The following is a 23,198-nucleotide window of genomic DNA, read 5'->3' on the forward strand; positions in this document are numbered from 1 at the left end:
AGGTTCCCTTTTATTAGACAGCATGAAAATAAAGTTTTCAATTTACTTGCTTTTCTTATCTGCTTTCATTATCCTGCTGGGAGTTATTTTATCTTACATAGTGTGGCGCTTGTTTCCAAGGAGACCAGCCAGCAGAGCTTTTATGAGTATGTGCAATAGCTACATTCCAATAGAAGAATTATCTGCAGCCCATTGATTTCTATACAGCAGTTAGCTGCTCATCTCTCCCTAAGGCCCCCTTCACACATGCGTGTAAATCACGTACGTGTTATGTGAACGATATTTCATGTCCGTGTTGCGTTTTTAACATTCGTTTTCTGGCTCCGCGTGTGATGTGTGTGTCATTCGTATGTCCGTATGAGATGTGCGTGTGTCCGTGTTTGTAGTCCGTATGTAATCCGTATGCCATCAGTTTTGCTAGTACGTGTAGCTGGAAAAAGTCCTGTAATGAATGGGATTATATGTTGCTGGTGTGTTCAATTCACTCACCCTCACTGTGTCCTGCAAGATAAATACGATTTCCTAGGTACCTTTTCTAATCACATGCACCTGTTCCAAAATGATACAATCATTGCCATATTTGCAAAAAACGGACACGGACCATACGGAGATGCTTCCGTGTTTAACGCACAAACAAACGTATCACGCACACGGACACATGCTCCATATGGAAAAACGAACGTGTAACTCAGTACATTGATTAACATTGGAGTACGTGTGCCCATGTCTCCGGTATGTGCAGGAACGGACCTAACATGTACCGGAGGCACATGCGTGTGAAGGGGGCCTAAGGCACAGCTCCTGACCAGGATCTGATGTTATTAGTCCTGCAAAATCACAATCAGCATCTGCAGTTTGCATACAAGGTCTTGTAATCACATCTTTTACTTTTCTTAGCCATTGTGATTTTTCAAAAGCCTATCATTTATATATGAAATATAGTGATAGTAGTGTTGACCACAAAATCATATCAGTAACATGACAGACAATGACCCCAACTGTCACTCAAGGAGTATTATTTACCCCCTGACAACTGGAAAGTATGGAGACTGCAGAGCTGTGAGCTGCTCAAGAGACAGTTTGAGAATTCCCCTTTAAGCTCCATGTGAAAGTTAAGGCAAAATACCAGTCAAGTCTCTAAATTCAGAAGACCCTAGTTTAGAATCAGTTTTGGATGACTGGGGAACCCCATTCCACAACATCCAACAGCAACCAATCCAGCGAATCACAGGCAATAATAAGATTAAAATATCCTCTTTATTCTCACATTAAAAATGGACAGACGGTATCCACAGAGATACAATATTTCATCCAACGCGTCTCGATATAACGCAGTGTCGTAGACTTTTCATCCATGAATAAGAATCTACGACACTGCGTTATGTGGAAATGCATTGGATGAAATATTGTATCTCTGTAGCTCCGTCTGTCCATTTTTAATGTGAGAATAAAGAGGATATTTTAATCTACTTATTGCCTGTGATCCGCTGGAATTTGCTGCTTCTAATCTGGATCTCTATACCTGGGATGTCCATGTAGGATCAAGTGGTCTACTCCTTTAAAGCTCTGCACAAAGAGCAGTGAGTTGAAAATACGTTCTTTTTGCACTCAAACAATTATGAACCTATAGGTGATATAGAATAAGAACTTTCCAAATATAGTCTATAGAAGTGAAGAGTTACAGAAATTTCTGTTTCTATATTAGTAAAGTTATAACTGGTTAAGGGACCCTTCCTCCCAACCCCCATATTTGTCAATAAAGGCTCTTTCACAAAACAGGATTTTTGGTACATGTTCTATCCGTTATTTTTGCAATAGATCACAGACCCATTACAGTGAATATGCTATTACACTTAATTTTTTTAGTGTGGAAAAATAAAAATATAATTTAACATACCCTACTTTGATCCATGTTGTTTAGCAAATTCGGCAATGCAAGTCATTGAAAAAAGAAAACAAAAACATAACACACAGATGTGCGCTGTCCATGTTTTACTGTTTAACATTAATGACTTATGACGTACATTGTCATCCAAAGTTGATAAAGAATGTATGAACTGCTCAGGGGCTGAATCTGCTTCATACCAAGCAGACGTCAGATGTTACTGTGCCGGCATCTGCCTGTAACAGCAGCAGCACCAGTAAGCTCTGATCACCGCAGTAAATGTTGTAATCAATCTGTGACCGCAGCAATTACATGGTGACTACACTCCAACTCCCATTGGCTTCCATGATACAACCAATGGCCCTTTATTTTGCCATCTTGGTCCTCCTGTGAAGCTCAGCCACAGACTGAACTTCAAAAATCTGCAATTTCTCTATATACTGCAAAACAGAAGTGTTGACGAATGTAGTATGAGCAATCACAGATTCAAGACCCCTAAGAGGACTAAAAAATAAAGACACTGATTACAAAATATATGAAAAATAAAAATATTAACATTCAAACTACCCCCTTTTCATCTAATAAAAATAAAGAAAAAATAAAATAAAAGGTATTTAGTATTACCATGTCCACAAAAGTCTATTTTATCATATTATTGAAACCATGTTGTTTGTAATGTTTTTATATTTTGCAGGTTTCAAATTTGGTCTACATAGAATTTGATGGACTACATTGGACCTTCATGGGATCCATGCCTTAAATAAAATGGTCACATTCATAGTGTCATGAATGTTTTTTTCTTTTTTTTTTATAAAGTAATTTTATTTTCTAACATTTTATTACAGCATTAGTAATATCTAGCAGCTTTTCACTACTATCGCGGGAACTTATATCAAGTATTTTTGTCAGCCCAATGGTTTACGTCTACACAAACATATACACACACACACACATACTGTAGACACACACACATACTGTACACACACACACATATACTGTATACACACACATGCACACATAGATATACATACTGTAAACACACACACTACACACACATACACATACTATACACACACACACACTACAAGAGATGAGCCAGCCTCTAGAGGCTCGAGTTCAGTTCGGTTCGTCGAACGGAGGCCGCGTTCGAGTTCGGTTCGGCGAGCCGTTCGACGAACCTCTCGAGCCCCATTGAAACCAATGGCAGGCAAACACAAACACATAAAAACACATTATAAATGTACACATACAGTTAATAAACATTGCTATAACACTTACCTATCCCCGCGATGCGTCCTGCACTCTGTCTCCCGACGCTTTAACTTCCGATAATCGCTGCGTCCTCTCGGTAACCAGCACTGATGATAGGACCTATCGTGACGTCAAAATCGCATGTGAGCAGTCACGTGTCAATTATCTCATTGGCTACAGACTGGTCAAATGGCTAGACGTCATGCTAGGTCCTGTCATTGCATCTCTCCGGTACGCGGTGCACGTTTGTGCATCCCCGTGTACCAGCGAGATGCTCTGGCACACGGCCTGACATTAAGAAACTCTGGCTTAATACTAGCTAGTAAAACAAAGCTAGTATTAACTCATAATTACCCAGCAAGCCACCCGGCTTCAAGGCTGCTGGAAGAGTTGGATACAGCACCAGATGATGGCACTTCTATGAAAGCGCCATTTTCTGGGGTGGCTGCGGATTGCAATTCGCAGCAGAGGGGCCCAGAAAGCTCAGGCCAACCTGTGCTGCGGACTCCAATCCCCAGCTGCCTAGTTGTACCTGGCTGGACACAAAAATATGGCGAAGCCCACGTCATTTGTATTTTAATTATTTCATGAAATAAGTGAAATAATTAAAAAAACGGACTTCCCTATATTTTTGGCTTCCAGCCGGGTACAAATAGGCAGCTGGGGGTTGGAGGCAGCCCGTAGGTGCCTGCTGTACCTGGCTAGCATACAAAAACATGGCAAAGATAGATGAAGCGCCATCTTCTGGCGTTGTATCCAACTCTTCCAGCTACCCTGGTGACGGGTGACTCGCTGGGTAATAATGGGGTTGGGGCTAGCTGTATATTATCAACTGGCCCTAAGCCCGAAATTCATGGTGTCACGCCAATATTAGACATGGCCACCATGAATTTCTAGTACCGATAAAAAAAAACACAACACAGAAAAATATTTTTATTATAAATAAAACACAAGACAATTAGTAACTCCATCTTTATTGAATTAAAGAACCCCCCTCCGCAGTACTCCTGGGTCAAGGGTCCCGCTCCGTCCAATCCGGATCCAATATCATCTGATCGGTTTGCTGGAAGGCAAAGCGATCAGATGATGTGTCAGGTTCAAGGGCCTGAATCACATGACACAGCAGCTGATTGTATGAACGGCTTTTATACAATCAGCTGATGCATCAGTGGAAAAAAACTACACACTTCAGTGCAGACTCCTGTCCAACGGCATCAGCTGATCACCGCCAGGTCTGAGAAAGAGAGCGAGAGAAAGAAGAGAGAGAGATAAAAGATAGAGAAAATAGAGAGGAGAGAGAGAGAGAAAAAGAGAGAGGAGAGAGGAGAGAGAAAGAGAGAGGAGAGAAAAAGAGAGAAAGAAGAGAGAGAGAGAAAGAGAGAAAGAAGAGAGAGAGAAAGAGAGAAAGAAGAGAGAAAGAAGAGAGAGAGAGAGAAAGAAGAGAGAGAGAGAGAAAGAAGAGAGAGAAAGAGAGAAAGAAGAGAGAGAAAGAGAGAAAGAAGAGAGAGAGAAAGAGAGAAAGAAGAGAGAGGGAGAAAGAGAGAAAGAAGAGAGAAAGAAAGAAAGAATAGAGAGCGAGAGAGAGCAATGCAGCCTCATTCCGTGAACTGCTCTGATTTTAGAGGTGTGCCCCGCGGCTCCCCTCAGTGCATAATTAAATTATAATTATAAATTAAAAAAAAGGTCTTTACCGGGACTAGAACTCGCGACCTAACATTTCTTGGGTGAGCGCTCTATCCACTCAGCTATTGACTCTATTGATAAAGATAGGCAGTAATTTGGTAATCTTGAAGTCTGCATTGCTGAAGTCTCTGCTGACCGCGCGATTCACTTCATTGCTACATGGAGCTGATACAGAGCACTCGTGTTCTGTAGCAGAGCTGACAGTGTCGTGTAGATTACGTCGGACCTGGAGGGGTATTTGTGGATTTTAATAAAATGGTGAAACAGGGGTTTTTTTTGTCTTTTATTCCAAATAAAGGATTTTTTGGTGTGTGTGTTTATTTACTTTCACATTGATCATGGAAGGTGTCTTGGGGAGACGCCTGGCATGATTAACTCTTTATTACCTCGATTGCCACCGCACCAGGTATCAAATATGGGGGGAATGGCATTTTTTTTTTAAATTTATTTATTTATTTTACTGCACGATATAATTAAAAAAAAAAAAAAAAATTCTTCCCCGGGACGGCCGAGACTAGAACTCGCGAGCTAATGCTTCATAGGCAAGCTCTCTATCCACTGAGCAATTGACTGAAGTCTCTGGTGACAGCGCGATTCACTTCATTGCTACGTGGACCTGATGCAGCATGATGGTGTTCTACGGTGCTGCTACATCTGCAAGGAGCAGAGCTGACAGTGTCGTGTGGATTACGTCGGACCTGGAGTGGTATTTGGGAATTAATAAAGGGGTGAAACAGGGTGGTTTTTTTTGTCTTTTATTCCAAATAAAGGATTTTTCGGTGTGTGTGTTTATTTACTTTCACTTCAGGTTGATCATAGAAGGTGCCTAGCATGATTAACTCTTTATTACCCCGATTGCCACCGCACCAGGGCAATTCGGGATGAGCTGGGTAGAGTCCCCCGGGACTGTCGCATCTAATGGATGCGGCTATTCCGGGCGGCTGCTGGGTGATATTGTTAGGCTGGAGGGCTTCCCATACCGTGGCGCTCTCCATCCTGACAATACCAGCCTCCATCCATGTGGCTTCATCCTGGCTGGTATCAAATAAGGTGGAACCACATTTTTTTTTTTTTAATACCTATTTATTTATTTTACTGCACGATATAGACCCCCCCGGCGGCGGCTGTGATTGGTTGCAGTGAGACAGCTGTCACTCAGCTTGAGGACGTGTCTGACTGCAACCAATCATGGGCGCCGGTGGGCAGGGAACGCATGGAATAACTAATTGACTAATGAAGCGGCAGCCATTTTCTAAAGAGGAAAAGACGCCGCAGATTTGTGACAGACGTGGAGCGAGACGCCCGTGATCGGTGAGTAGAAAAGGGAGAGGGATTGTGCTGGGGACGCAGGACACATGCAGATAGCAACATGTGCACATAGCCTTACTGTGAAAAGCCACGTTTATAGTGATCGAACCGTTCTCGAACGTAACTTGAACCGTCGAGCTTTTAGCAAAAAGCTTGAGTTTGAGTTCGATCTCGAGCACCCCCCAAAATCCCTCGAACATGAAATTGGCGAACCTCTAACATCGCTCAACTCTACACACTACACACACACATACTGTACACACACACACACTACACACACATAGATACACATACTGTACACACACACATACACATACTGTACGCACACACACATACACATACTGTACGCACACACACGCGTGCACAAACATGCACCAATGTTGAACCAATATTATTCAATGAGGCATTGCACATGTATGATTTTTTTCCTCAGAACCGCAACATGCACAATTTGATTTCCACAATCAGATGGCGCACAGCCTTTCAAGTCTATGGGTCCGTGAAAAAAAAGAGGACCATGATGACTTCTGAGTGCAGTATGATTTTCACAAATTGACAGCATGGAGAAAATGGAGAAATATTTTTTTTCTATCTTCTAAACATCCGAGAAAAACAGATCCCATTCTGATCAAACTCGGATTAACCACTTTATCCCTAAATATTGTTTTCACTTTCCTGACCACACCATTTTTTTCAATTCTGACCAGTGTCATTTTGACCGGTTATAACTCTGGAACGCTTCAACGGATCCTAGTGATTCTGACGCTGTTTTTATCGTGACATATTATACTTCATGATAGTAATAAACTTAAGATGATTTATTGGGAAATGTAATGAAAATATTAAACATTTCTCAATTTCCAATTAAACCTGAGAGTTATCTTACACAAAATTATTACCATATAACATTTTCCACATGTCTACTTTACATCAGAACAAGTTTTGAAAAATCATTTTTGTTTGTTAGGAAGGAGGGTTCAAAATTTAAAAGCAATTTCTCATTTTTCCACAAAATGTACAAAATCTCTTTTTAAAGGACTGCATCACATTTGAAGTGACTTTGAGAGGCCTAAGTGAAAGAAAATACCCAAAGTGACACCATTCTAAAAACTGCATACCTCACATTGTTCAAAACCACATCCAAGAAGTTTATTAACCATTTAGGTGCTTCACAGGAACTAAAGCAATGGTGAAGGAAAAAATGAAAATTTTACTTTTTCCCATAAAAATGTTACTTTAGACCCAAATGTTGCATTTAAGCAAAGGTAACAAGAGAGAATGCACCATATAATTTGTTGTGAAGTTTCTCCTGAATACAGAGATACCTTACATGTCGTGGATAACAACTGGTTGGGCGCACAGCAGGGCTTGGAAGGGAAGGAGTGCCATTTGACTTTTTAAATGCAAAATTAGCTTGGGTCACTAATGGACGCCATGACATGTTTGGAGACCCCCTGATTTGCATTAACAGTAGAGCTCCTCAACAAGTGACCCAATTTTGAACACTAGACCCCTCAAGGAATTTATCTAGATGTGTAGTGAACACCTTGAACCCCCAGGTGTTTCACAGTATTTTGCAATATAGAGCAGTGAAAATGAAAAAATATTTTAACCACAGAAATGTTGCTTTAATCTCAAATCTTTCATTTTCACAAGAGTAACAGGAGAAAATGCACCATATAATTTGTTGACCAATTTCTCCTACGCACGCTGATACCTCAAATGTGGTAGAAATCTACTATTAGGGCGTACGTCAGCGCTTGGAAGGGATGGAGCACCATTTGAATTTTTGAATGCAAACTTAGATGGAAATGTTAGTGGATGTCATGTTGCGTTTGAAGAGCCCCTGAGGTGCTTAAACAGTGGAGTTCCCCTCAAAGTGACCCCATTTTGGAAACTAGACACCTCAATGAATTTATCTAGATGTTTAGTTAGCACCTGGAACCCCAGGTTCTTCACAGAAATTTGCAACATTAAACAGTGAAAATGATAAAATACATTTTTACTACAGAAATGTTGCTGTAACCTCAAATCTTTCATTTTCACAAGGACAACAGGAGAAAATGCACCACATAATTTGTTGTGCAACTTCTCCTGAGTACGCTGATACCTCACATGTGGAAAAAATGTAATGTTTGGGTGCACAAAAGGGCTTTGAAGGGAAGGAGTGCCATTTTAATTTTTGAATGCAAAATTAGTTGTAATCATTAGCGGATGCCATGTCATGTTTGGAGACCCCTGTTGTGCCTAAACAGTGGATCTCCCCCATTTTGGAAACTAGACCTCTCAGGGAATATATCTAGATGGATGGTGAACACCTTGCATCCCCAGGTGTTTCACAAAATTGTATAATGTTCAGTCATGAAAATTAAAAAATACATTTTTAACCACAAAAATGTTGCTTTAACCCCAATTTTTTCCTTTCACAAGGGTAACAGGACAAAATGGACCATAAAATTTGTTAAGCAATTTCTCCTGATTACTCCAATACCTTATATATGGTCAAAAACTACTTTTGAGACAGTGCAAAGTGAATAAAGGAAGAAGCACTATACTGATTTCAGATTTACTTGGAATGGTTTGTGGGTGCCATGTCACATTGACAAAGCCCCTGAGGTGTCTAAACAGTGGAGCTCCCCCACAAGTGACCCCATTTTGGAAACTAGACACCACAAGGAATTTATCTTGATGTTTGGTGACCACCTTGAAGAACCAGGTGCGTCACAGAATTTAATAACGTTGAGCCGTGAAAAAGAAAAAATACATTTTAACCACAAAATGTGTTGCTTTAACCCCAAATTTTTTAATTCACAAAAATTACCAAAGATAATGCACCATACAATTTTTTGTGCAATTTCTTCTACCCCATATGTGTTTGAAAAGTACTTTTGAGGCACAGTGTAAAGTGAGAAAGGGAAGAGGCACCATATTTGAGTTTAGATTTAGATGGAATGGTTTGCGAATGCTATGTCACATTGGCAGATCTCCTGAGGTACCAAAACAGCATAAATACCCCACAAGTGACCTGATTTTTACAAAACTGCATGCCTTAGCTAATTCCTCCAGGGGTGTAGTGAGAATATTGACACCACAGGTGTGTCACAAAATGTCATACTATTAGGTAGTGAAGAAAAAACTAATTACATTTTTTCCATGTTGTTATAACCCCAGATTTCCAATTTTCAGAAGGGGAATAGGTTAAAAGGTCCCATAATGTATTACACAATTTCTCCTGAATGTGGCAATGTCCCACATGTGACTATACAGTACTGTCTAGCCGCACCACAGGGCTCAGGAAGGAAGGAGCACAATTTCATTTTTGGAACACAGATTTTCCTGGAATAGTTAATGGATTCCATTTGCAGAGCCCCTAAGTGCCAGAACAACATAAGTCCCCTCAAGTGACCAAAGTTTGGAAATTACACCCCTCTGGGAATTCATGCATGGGTGGAGTAACAATTTAGTCTCGGAAGACACCAATGGCATCAAATGCAGTGAATGTTTCACAATTAATAATTGCAAATCAGTCCTTGTTGCTCCCAGTACATTGTTGTACCTGTACATTGTGCCCAGCTCTTGCTTCCGGAAATCTGCAGCTCATAAATTAAGCTGGGTTTACTCACTACTACAATGCCAAACATGCGGATGTTAAACTGTGGTTTAGACACAATATGAGTTTCAGATGAGAGGGGACATTCGGATTTGGGAGCGCAGATTTTTCTAGACTTATTATTTGAGGGTGGAGTAAAGCATTCTTCTAGAGCCTTTGTGCTACCAGTAACATAGAAGCCACCTATTTTTTCATTAACAGATGATGGACCCGAGTGAAATTTGTGTTTTTATGGGTTGAGTTGAATGCTATTCGGTGGTGATTTGGGCACAGAACATTTTGAATCAGTTCACATTTATCCTGTGCTTTATGTTGAGCACTTACATCGGGGTTTCCATCTACCTCTCCGAAATACGTGACTCAGGTGAAACCTCCAATGGAGCCATTTACTAATGAGGTAGCAGAGTTCGACCTCTGTATAACGGTGTCCGTTTTTTCAAAAGAAAACAAAGCTGTTGATGACCGCACTTTTGTGCCCTTCCAAAAATATGCATAAAAAGATGGACACCGCCACACTACAGGTCAGATGTGAGATCAAAGTGACTCCTTCTGCCTCATTACAGTAATTTTCTGTTACGCATTATGTCGGAATAACATTTTTCGAAGATTTACACGTTATTACTGGTGTAAGCATTCAGCATAAAGCACAGGATAAATATGAGCCACAACATACTGTGCTCTGTGGGAGGCAGAATACATAAATCAACAGTAGTTGAAGAATTGGGTTTATTTTTTTTTCCGTTCACCGTGTGGTATGTCATTAGGCTCCTTTATTCCTCATGTCAGTACGATTTCAGCAATACCAGGTTTATATATTTTTTAGGTTTGGCTACTATCATGCTAAAAAAAATGTTCTTTTACAAAATAAAGGTTTTTTGCATCACTGGATTTTGAAGGCTATAGTTTTTTAATTTTTTTCCAACACAGTAATGTGAGGGATTGAATTTTGCAGGAGTTGGAGTTGTTATTGGGCCACATAATATTTTTTGATTGTTATTTACTTCGCTTTTTGTGAGGCAGAAACATGAAGAACAAGCATTTCAGGAATAGATTTTTGGGTTTTTTGCGTCGTTCACTGCACCTTAAAATTTATGACAGTGTTATTCTTCGGGTCAGTGTAATTAGAGCAATACCACATTTAGGCCCTGTGCGCACTGGAAAACGGAATTTTCTCAAGAAAATTCCGCAGGCACTGAAAGATTACCGCACGCACAGTAAAAAAAACGCAGCAAACCGCACCCGAAAACCACATGCAGTTTGCCGCGGTTTGCTGCGATTTTACCGCGGTATTGTTGCGGTTTTGCCGCGTGCGGGTTGGTACATGTTTTTATTGCATTCAATGCAATAAAGCACATTGAAAAAAAAAAAAAATCATTTCCTTCTGAGATAGATATTAGATAGATAGATAAATAGACAAATAGATAGAAGAATAGATAGAGGGATAGATAGAGGGATAGACAGATAGAGGACAGATCGCTGCATTTCTCCCGAGCGGTAGTGAGTTCACATTACCGGCCGTGGGAAATGCCCTGTGGTTATCTCTGCTGTCTCGCTGCGAGGCTGCATTCAGCGCTGTCAGTGTCAGTCGCGGCTGGATGAAAGCATCGCAGGACGTGGATTACGCCGGAGCTGTGTGTTTTGGGGGGGTTAATAAAAGGGTGAACGAGGAGGCTTATTTGTGTTTTATTTAAAATAAAGGATTTTTCGGGGTGTGTTTTTTCACTTTATTTATGGGTTGATCATGTCAGCTATCTCATAGACGCTGCCATGATCAAGCCTGGACTTAGTGGCGGCGATCCGCCGCCATTAACTCCTTATTACCCTGTCTGCCACCGCATCACGGCAACAGGAAGAGCTGGGGACACTCCGGTACCATAATGGATGCGACAGTCCTGGGGCAGCTGTGGGCTGATATTCTCGGCTGCGGGAGAGGGGGGCATTAACCCTGCCCCCTGTCCTCCCCAGCCTGAGAATACCGGGCCACCGCTGTCTGCTTACCTTGGCTGGACGGTAAAAATACAGCGGAGCCACGTGTTTTTTTTTCTATATTTCCGTTTGATTTCTATGTGTAATCTATATGTCTGTGTGTGAGTGCGATGTGTGTGTTCTATGTCTGTGTCTGTGATGTGCGTGTTTACTCTGCTCCGCTTCCTCTTCCTGTCATAATGACATCACTTCCCTGCAAACCGCAGGCAGCGATGTACATTACTGCAGGTAAACCGCGAAATACCGGAGGGAATAACGCAGGAAAACGCAATGAACTGCACAGAATTTGCAGCCTACGTTATTCCCTGCGGGATTTCACAATTACATTGCAGTCAATGGAGTGAAATGCCGCAGCGACGTTTGGAAAAGAAGTGACATGCAATTGTTTTTGCTGCGGGATTCCCGCAGCAAAACATGCAGCTGTCAAAATCCACATAGTGTGCACAGCATTTTTTTTCCCATAGGTTTTGCTGGTGATTCACTGCAGAGATGTTATGAACATTTTCTGCAGCGAAAGATGCAGCAAAACCGCAGGAAATCCGCGGCAAAAACTGGCCAGTGCGCATAGGGCCTTATATAGGTTTTTTTGTTTTGCCTCGTTTACTCCATAAAAACAATTTTATAGAAAAAAATGTTTTTGCATTACTGTATTCTGAGAGCTATAACTTTTTTATTTTTTTGCTGATGGAGCAGTATAGTGGCTTGTTTTTTGTGGTTGCATGTGGTCAGAGACCCAAATTGCCAAATTAGGGACTTCCATTGGGGTTCAGGTAAAGTCCAGGTCCCAAACCGAACTTTATCCAAAGTCCAGCTGAACCTGCCGAATCGAATTTTCACAGGTTCGTTCATCTCTAGCTACAGTCCCATAAACTGGAGCCAACCTCCCTGGATTTCTGAATAATATGTGCAATTGTAGTAGCAGGACCTCCGAATAATACAGTATGTGTCACTGTAGTAGCAGGAAGATCAAGCTGTTTGGAGATTGTATTATAGCCTTTACCTTTCACATGACTATCTAATATTTTCTTTGTAATCTCCTTTCATACTTCTTTTCTAGGGGTACAATCATTTTTATCCCGACTAGTTTGATTAATTTATGTTTTTTAATTTTTCTGTCAAACCACAATTCAAAAGTAATGTCTGATTTTCATTAGACGATAGTCATTTTAAATTGAAAATTAATTTTGTTAGCGTCAAGTTATTTCATTGACCATTGAGGGTTTTCTTATTTTGACAGAAGGGTATAAACAATTCTGTCCATGCATACGAAACTCACAGGCCTGGAATGCAGCACGAAGGGTGCCCAAACTTTTACCCATTTTCCTTTTTTGGTAATTTAAAAATGTAAAACATGAAAATTAGTTTGTTATGCCTAAAATAAAAAGAAAATGTGTCATGTTTAACTTTACACCTTTTAGAGATCATTTAGTCTTCATCTTGCTTAACTTTTTACAATAACAGTAATTTTGACCAAGGGTGCCCAAACTTTTACTTGTCACTGTACAAGTCATTATAGTGGACAGAATGTTTCCTAATATTCTTTACTGAAAAATTCATTTTATCTTTGGTTTTGTATGTTTTATTGTCACCCTGTAAAAGTGGCGTAATACTTTGACAACATTGTTCTCAGCAGTGACCTGGGAGTTAGAGAAGCGTCCAGGCATCACTCCTATATTATTTCCATTCCATTTATGTACTGTTTTTATCCATGTCAGAGAATTTACTGTCCCCCAGACCTCCTCGAGGGTTTGCAAGAGAAATGCTCTCATTTACCATTAACTTCCATTAAACTCATTACTTGAATTGAGCAAATCCAAGTGTCTGACCTACTTGATTTGAGTACTGACCTCTCGAGATTTTAGTGCTCACTCATCACTAATATATATATATATATATATATATATATATATATATATATACAGTATAACACTAAAGTGTATACATAACTCACATTTTTGTAAATATTTTATTAGTTCTCTTCATGGTACAGCACTGAAGATATGACTTTTTCATACAATGTAATGTAGTCAGTGTACAGCTTGTATAACCATGTGAATTTGGTGTACCCTCTAAATAACTCAACACAGTAATTAATGTCTAAACCACTGGCAATAAAAGTGAGTACACCCCTAAGGGAAAATTGACAAATTGTGCCCAAAGGGATAATACTTTGTGTGGCTACAATTATTTTAAAGCACTGCCGTAATGCTCTTGGGCATGGAGTTCACTACAGTTTTTTTAGGTGCTACTGAAATACTCTTTCACTCCTCCATGATATCACAGAGCTGGTGGATGTTAGAGACTTTGTGCTCCTCAACCTTCCATTTGAGGATGACCCACAGATGCCAAAAAGGGTTTAGGTCTGGAGACATGCTTGGATACTTGGCCAGGCCAGCACCTTTACCCTCAGTTTCTTTAGCAAGGCAGTAGCTGTCTTGGAGGCGTGTTTGAAGTTGTTATTATTTTGGAATACTGCCCTGTGGCCCAGTTTCTGAAGGGAGGGGATCATGCTCTGCTTCAGTATGTCACATTACATGTTGACATTCATGGTAGCTCCCCACAGCCGGCAGCACTCATGTAGCCCCAATCCATGACACTCCCACCAACATGCTTGACTGTAGGCAATACACACTTGTGTTTGTATTTCTCACCCAATTGTCACTACACAGGCTTGATACCATCTGGTCCAAATAAGTTTATTTTGGTCTTCTCAGACCACAAAACATGGTTCCAGTAAATCCATGTCATTTGTCTGCTTGTCTTCCTCAAACTGTTTGTGGGCTTTCTTGTGCATCATTTTTAGAAGAGGCTTACTTCTAGGTTGACAGCCATGAAGACTAATTTGATTCAGTGTGTGGCGTATGGTCTGAGCACTGATAGGTTGACCCCCTCATCCCTTTAACCTCTTCAACAATGCTTGCAGCACTCATATCTATTTTGAAAAGACAACCTTTGGATATGACACTGAGTGCATGCACTCAACTTCTTTGGTCGATCAAGGTGATGGCTATTCTGAGTGGAACCTGTCTTATTAAACCGCAGTATAGTCTTGGCCACCATGCTGCAGCTCAACTATAGGGTGTTAAACAATCTTCTTATAGCCTAGGCCAGCTTCATGTAGAGCAACAATTTTTTTTTAGATCCTGGGAATTCTATACCATAAAGTGCCATGTTGAACTTCCAGTGATCAGTATGAGAGAGTGTGTGAGTGGTAACACTAAATGTAACACACCTGCTCCCTATTTACACCTGAGACCTTGTAAAACTAATGAGTCACATGACACCGGGAAGGGAAAATAAGTAATTGGGCACATTTTGGCTATTTTCACTTAGAGGTGTACTCACTTTTCCCCCCAACATATTAGACATTAATGGCTGGGTTGAGTTATTTAGAGAGCACACCAAATTTGTACTGTTACACAAGCCGTACACTGACTACTTTACATTATATCAGAGTTATATGTTTAGTGTTGTCCCATGAAAAGATATAATATAATATTTACAAAAATGTGAGGGGCGTACTCAGTTTTGTGATATACTGTAACACTGTATAGTTAAATAAAATACATTCACACATTAGGACTTGCAAGAGAAGGGTGATGCGGAGGAAAACCCAGCAGTCTTTCCTTGGATATACAGTAGCAATCTGATTTTTTAATTAGTTAAATTGAGCCTCTGCATTTATCTAATTAAAATCTATAAATTAGTCATGCTGGAATGCTGTGCTGTAAAGCACGGAAACAGAAAAAGACACTGGGTCATCAGTAGCTGATGAGGTTACTGAATGACTGACGCTGTGGAAATAATACACAACTCAATCTATATGCGTTTTATTGAATGATAAATGAGAATATATTTCTGCTAATACAAATTCAAAATAGGGTAATTGGCTCAGATATGCTTTTAATTGCTCTTATGTGTATATTACAAAGAAATAAATGATGATAGCTCCACCGAGGACTTGCCTGTTCTCTGTACAAATGGCTTATAAGGGAGCAGAAAATGTTCATATCAGTAGGGGACATGTTGTTTTAACTGACTGAGCATTTACTTGAAACAAATGACTAATAAAATCTTATAAGGCAAATTAAGAAATTTGGTTAAGGTCTTGCTTAAAATCCTGGAGGATACATTATCCTATAAAACAAATTCTCATTCTTCAAACACTTTTCGAAGAAAAGTGTCTCTTGAGAAATAATGCGGTATTTCTTTTCATGTATATCTGTTGGTATAAAACGACACATTGGGAATTTTTGCCTGGCTCACTTAATCTACATACAATAACAAACCTTCTTTCATGGACGTAGTTATTCCTTTGTTGGAGAGATTTCATCCATGAATAATTTCCTCTATTGATAATGAAAATCAGAGATAGTTCAAATGATTTGCCTATATGAACTAATCCCTTAAATGTATTATACATACAAAATAAAGGCTTACTAATAGTATAATGTCTTGGTGTAGTGGAACCAAAAGAGAAGTGCTTATCAGACTCTATGCCGATGACACACAGATCTACCTCTCTGGACCTGACATCACCTCTCTACTAACCAAAATCCCACAATGCCTGTCTGCTAATTCATCCTTCTTCTCAGCATGATTCCTAAAGCTTAACATGGACAAAACTCACTTCATCATCTTTCTTTCCCCTCTCTCAATTCCCACAACAAGCCTATCCATCAAAGTTGATGACTGCTCACTCTCCCCAGTCTTGCAAGCTCATTGCCTCAGAGTAACCCTCGACTCTGCTCTATTGTTCAAGCCACAATCCAAGCTCTTTTCACCTCATGCAGGCTACAACTCAAAAATATCTCCCAGATTTGTGCATTCCTTAACTAAGAGTCAACAAAAATACTAGTGCATTCCCTCATCATCTTCTGCCTCAACTACTGCAACCCCCTGCTCTGAGGCCTCCCTTCCAACAGTCTTGCACCCCTCCAATTTATTTTAAACTCTGCGGCCTGACTTATCCACCTATCTCCCTGCTATTCTTCAGCATCGACACTCTGCCAATCCCTTCACTGGCTTCTCATTGCCCAAAAGCTCTAGTTCAAAACACTAATCATGACATACAAAGCCATCCACAACCTGTCTCCTCCATATGTCTGTGATCTAGTCTAATAGTACCTACCTGCACGCCACCTCAGATCCTCACAAGAACTTCGCCTCTATTCCTTTCTTTTCTCTTCTTCCCACAATCACATACAAGATTTCTCTTGCGCTTCCCTCATACTGTGGAATGTTCTACCCCAGCATATCAGACTCTCACTTACTGTGGAAAGCTTCAAAGGGAACCTGAAGACCCACCTCTTCCGACAAGCCTACGACCTACAATAACCCTCATACCAGTACACCAGCTCTGTCCTCACCTACTGTATCATCCCCATCCCCTGTAGACTGTGAGCCTTCGTGGGCAGGGTTCTCTCTCCTACTGTACCAGTATGTTTTTGTAATGTTCATAATTGTTGTACTTGTTTTTATGTATATCCCTTTTCACTTGTAAATCGCCATGGAATAAATGGTGATATAATAATAATAATACTAATAATACTAATACTAATAATAATAATAAAAAATAATAATAATCAGACCTCATAGCCTACAACCTAATAGTTATGTAGGCAAAATGTCTGGTTAGCTATACAACAAAATTCAAATCGCCATCTAAATCACTATACTAAATAAGCTGAGGCACTTTTCCATCTTCTCCCAGCCTTATTGCCCACCTAATGATGTCTTCTCCTGCTTGACTAAAAGATCCTTGGCTTGAAGTTACAAAGCAAAGGAGAGAATGAATGGAAAGGAGCTCTCAGTTACTCAAGATAAGAAAGTGCTATAGAGGAAATAGAACTGTGGAGATTGAGGCTTAACAAGTGCTTTGTCACACCTAAAGCACTTCAGCTTCCTTTGCAGTGTCATACGGTGAAACTCAGGGAACCCAATGCAAAACCCCCCAATTATTGTACGTGTTTAATAGCATTGATCTTTTAATACAGGCTAAAGGGACTTTTTTGGACTTCTAGGCTTCAGGGACTGGGTGAAATTGCAATCCCCGCACGTATTGTAGTTATGCTCCAGCTCATTTGTATATGTATTCAAATTTAAATTACTCTATAATAGACAATAGAAGAATGAACTGGCTAGCTAACAGAAAAGATGGACTTGTCTTGCAAAAGCAATATACACATACTGTATAAACAATTTAGAGGGATTACATCAAGCTGACATGAACTTGTTTAAAGTAATATTTATACTGAATGTATTGAAAACTCCATTGAAGTGTCAGTTTTCTAAACTAATATATTTCCATTCTTCAGAATGTTCATACATGTGTCAGTCTTCCTAGACAACACTCAACACTAAAAAATATTTTGAATGATCAAGGCAACCATTTCTATATAGTCATCTATTGAAGACCAGTGCCTATAATGCTGATACCCAAACTTTGTCTCTCTCCTATTTTGCAAATATTGGTTGCCATTTAATATTACTAATGTTAGGTCTTGCTCCCACTTGCAGATGCCATTGCATGCAATATGCTAATTATACCTTGGCTCAGGCTCTGCTGCAAGCGTGAGCAGAAGGTCAAGCAATTGAAATTGGATCCTCTGATAAGATCACAGGTGCAGAGAAGATCCACAACTCTCAAAAAGACACCTATAATCCTGTATTCCCAGTTCATCCAGTCAATATTGTTAGAGTTTACCCACAGAGCAGCAATTCTCAAAAAGGCCCCTAACAGAGCCTGTTTTCCCAGTTCACCCACACAGTCAAGATTGTTACAACTCTCCCACAGAGCAAAAAATCTCAAAAAGGTCCCTACAGAACATGTTTTCCCAGTTCAAATACATAGTCAAGATTGTTAGAGTACCCCCACAGAGCAAAAATTCTCATAAAGGCCCCTACAGAGCATGTATTCTCAGTTCACCTAAACAACCAAGATTGTTAGAGTTCCTCCACAGAGGAATAATTCACTAAAAGGCCCCTATATAGACTGTTTTAAGAGTTGGCTCAAACAGCCAGGATTGCTAGAGTTTCCTCACAGAGCAACAATTCTCAAACAAACCCATACAGAGCCTGTTTTCCCAGTTCACTCACACAGTCAGGATTGTTAAAGTTTCCCCACAGAGCAACAATTCTCAAAAAGGCCCTATATAGCCTGTTTTCAGAATTGACCCATACCATCAAGATTGTTAGAGTTCCCCCACAGAGCAACAATTCTCAAAAAGGCCCCTACAAAGCCTTTTTCAGAGTTTACCTACACAGCCAAAATTGTTAGAGTTCCCTCACAGCAACAGTTCTCAAAATGTCCCTACAGGGCCTGTTTTCCCAGCTTACTCACACAGCCAAGATTGTTAGAACTCCCCCACAGACCAATAATTCTCAAAAATGCCCCAACAGTGCATGTATTGCCAGTTCACCAATACAGTCCAGGTTGGTAAAGTTCACCCACAGAACAACAATTTTCAAAAAGGCCCCTATATAGCTTGTTTAAACGTTGACTCAAACAGCCAAGATTGTTAGCAACGATTTTCAAAAAAGCCCATACAGACGCTATACTCCCAGTTCACTCACATAGCCAAGATTGTTGGAGACTCCCCACAGAGCAACATTTCTCAAAAAAAACCCTACAGTGCCTGTTTTCCCAGTTCATCAACACAAGATTGGCAGAGTTTCCCCACCAAGTAACAAGTTTAACAAGAGGCCCCTATATAGCCTATTTTGCCAATTTACAGACACAGCAAAGATTGGCAGAGTTCACTACAGAGCAATAATAAAAAAAAGTCCATTGCAAAGCCTGTTTTCAGAGTTGACCAAGACAGACAACATTTTCAGAGTTTACCCACAGAGCAACAATTTTCAAAAAGGCCCCTACACAGCCTGTTTTCAGAGTTTATCTACACAGCCAAGAGTGTAAAGGCCACTTTACATGCAGCGATATCAGTACCAATATCGCTAGCGTGCGTACCCGCCCCCGTCGGTTGTGCGTCACGGGCAAATCGCTGCCCGTGGTGCACAACATCGCTAACACCCGTCACACTGTGCAGAATTAATGCACAGAGCAATACATTTCAAAAAAGACTCTACAAAGCCTCATTTCACAGTTGAACCACAGAGCACCTAGAACCCCTTTAACATAGGGAAAAAAAAAATCAACCAGGAGGTGGAGGTCCAAGTGGAGGTGGTAGTGAATGTGGCAGTGTAGATGGGAAACGGGAAGGAGGTATCCAATCCTGTTTTTTGCCTTTCTCTTTTTTTTTTTTGGGGGGGGATTTGTTTTGGAAAATTATTTAAATTAAAATAGATAAAAAAAAGTCTTGAAGAAGGAGGAGGAGGTCCAAGTAAGGGAGGAGGTTGAGACGGATGTGGAGATGTTGATAAAATGACAGAGGAGGAGGTGACCATCCCTTTTTTCAGTTTTTTACTTATTTTATTTTGGAGGCCCCAAAACATTGTGAATGGTAAATGGAGTATATTAATGACTGGATACGGCTGGTATAGTTGTCTACTTAGCCAAACATACGGACAAGTCGTTTGTGATCCACGCCTGGTTCATTTTAATGAATGTGAGCCTGCCCACATTGGCTGTGGACAGACACATATGCCTGTCTGTGATCACACTCCTGCCATGCTAAACACACTTCCTAAAAGTACATTTTCTGTTAGGCAGGCCAGCATCTACAAGGCATATTGTGCAAGCTCAGACCATGTGTCTATGTGACGCCCTGGGCAAGCCAGGGTTCACAGGTCACAACACCACCACACCCCAGGTAGGCACATCACAGCTAAACTACAAATCCTTGTTGCCTTCCTCCAGAGGCTGATGATTCACACCAGGGGGTGGGCCAGGCGGTTGGCTGCGCCCACCAAGGAGGACACAGCTCTGGAGGCGGGAGAAACCAGGCAGTTCAGTTTAGGAGAGAGCTCAGGGAGGAGGAAGTGGAAGGAGTGGAGGAGTAGCCCAGACAGGGCTAAAGAAAACAGCTAAGTGAAAGTGAAGGAAGAAAAGGAGCAAAGGAGGAAAGCAAGTGAAGTGAGAGTAAAGAAAGAAAGCCTGAAGGGTCCAGCTTGGTGTAGGGCCAGATCAGCAAGGTCAGCGATGGCGGTGACTGTCTGGAGGGGGATCGTTTGGAAGTTCCTGGAAGGACCCCGTTGGCTGTGTGCCCGGTGGTCTGGAGCAGTGTTCCGAAGGACAGTCAGCACCAGGGCAGGGGCCTCTCGGACCCCGGCAAGGCTAGGAGTCGCCAAATTTGCCGAATCCGTCAGTGACGGGGACGCAGATCCCCCAACAACAAAGTCCCGATTGAAGGCAACAGCTCAACCATTACAGGGGAGACACCGCCACCGCCAAGGCACCAGTTTCCCCAGGGCCAGCGCCTGCGGGCAAAGAGTAGAGCTCCCCCGGTCCAGATTGAAGCCAGGGAGCGGGTAACCGGAGGGAATCCACCGCTACCACAAGTCAACCATAGGTGCAAGGAAGAGGGACATCACCGTCACCTACCGGGAGTGCAGGTGCAGCCGTCTGTGGGACCGTCCTACCAGCCGTTTGGTTTACCGTAAAACTGTGTCCACGTCTCAGGCTGAGTGAGTACCACAGTGCCGCAAGGCACAGCGCTGCCCCCGTGTCCCCGCGCCCACCAGGCCCCGCACCTCACAAATCTTCACCGGGCCCCGGGATCACCAACCCCTGCCCACGGAGGGGCAACACAACACCTGGCTGCTCCGCATCACCATCCCCGGGATCCCCGTATTGAGCAGCGGTGGTGAAATCACCACAACCGTGGGTGGCGTCACGGACAATAATCATCCCCACACCCAACAACTCCCTTTCACTCACGGGCGAGGAGTGCCGCTCGAGAAACCCCCGGGATCCGGCCTACAGCTCGAGCCACCACTGAGCAGCGGCCGCCGGACCCGAGCAGAAGGGGGTGAGCGTAGTGTGCCGACACCCTCCTCCCTCGGGGCGGCTATTACGGTGGGCCAGTGCTCGGAGGGTATGGGCTCCATCATGGCAGGGTAGTCACGCCCCTGAGGTCCTACTGCTGCCCTACACCAAATCATCATCTCACTTCTAGGGGGCACAAGCAACGGGGCCACATCCATCACTCTCACTCCACCAAGCGACATCTAATTTACAGAACCAGAAGTTAAATGGGGCAGACCCATCACTTAGTATGGATAGACTTGTGGACATGTACTTTTACACCTTGTTGTTGAAATGCTGCCTTCTGCTAATACAGAGCATATCAGATGATGGTGCTGTGGTATGTGTTTTCCACATTTCAGCCACAATAACCCTCATTTCCGAAGTGGTGCTGTGTTGGCCACTGAGCCTCCTCTTCCTCTGCCTTGTTCTTCCACTCAACCCCCACTGTCAGGTGGGAAAAACGTCAGTAGTGATTCTACCAGTGTGTGCTAGTATTCACACATTTTATGATACTGCTCCAGTGATGGAAGTAAAAATGGTACAGTGGCCTTATAGTGTGGATCCAGAATGGTGGCCATCCAGTAATCCGCACTGGTCACAGTTCTGGTAACTCAGCAGTTATTGCGCAAGCACAACAGCAAGTATTGGCTTATGTGTACCAGGCCCAGAGGCAACGACAAGCTGTTCTCAATCAAAGGTGTGTGGGTTGGGTCCTCTGGATCCCCCAGCCATGTTTCAGTGATGCCCCTGAGCAAAATTCATTGCCACACTGCTGTGAAGATGGTTCTTCCTTCTCCTTCAAAACTTTCCTCTGGCTGAAAACCTGTGTACATGCCCACGTATGGTACATAGACTTACCCTTGGTTCCTTGTGTGGACGACAGCTCTGATAATGGTGTCCATGTTCTCTGTACATGTAGCTCCTCTTACTCTTGTGCCACCACCTCATCCATCACGGCCTCAATGTCACGGGTGTTTCATGGGTGACAGACAGTCCTGTGGTGTCCGGCATTAGAAGGTCACAGCGTTTGGCGGCATAAAATGCTCCCTATTATTCCTGTTTTCAGTATTCAGTGAACTAGGTATCTCCTCTACTATGTCTTCATCCTTTTCCCTTTAGGACACAGTGGAGCATCTCTTCCCTTCAGCTGCTAATCATCTGTATTTCCTATTAGGTTTAAATACTCTCATGTTCCCTGGACTTGTGCTGGTGATATTAAGTTCCTTCACAAGCTCTGGATGCAAGCAGGTGGCTTGCAATTATCTGTAGGATCATTGCTGTTCTTTGCTGAATATCTTCCTGAGGAGATAAGTTGTTCATGTGCTTTCCCCCGTGTGTGTGCTCCCTGTGTCTTCTTTAGTGTTTAGAGGGGTTGAAGAAGAGCTCATCCCATCCATTCCCTATCTATAACCCAGCTCTAAGGTCATCCGAGGGTCAGGTATTTGGCTCAGCGCATAGGTGCAGAACCTATCTAAGATGGTGAAGGACCCCAGGGGCCAGCGGTAGGTTTAGTCAGGGGTCACCATCTCCCCCTACCCTAGATGCAG

This window comes from Anomaloglossus baeobatrachus, chromosome 3, assembly GCF_048569485.1.
Source record: "Anomaloglossus baeobatrachus isolate aAnoBae1 chromosome 3, aAnoBae1.hap1, whole genome shotgun sequence".
Taxonomy (NCBI): Eukaryota; Metazoa; Chordata; class Amphibia; order Anura; family Aromobatidae; genus Anomaloglossus; species Anomaloglossus baeobatrachus.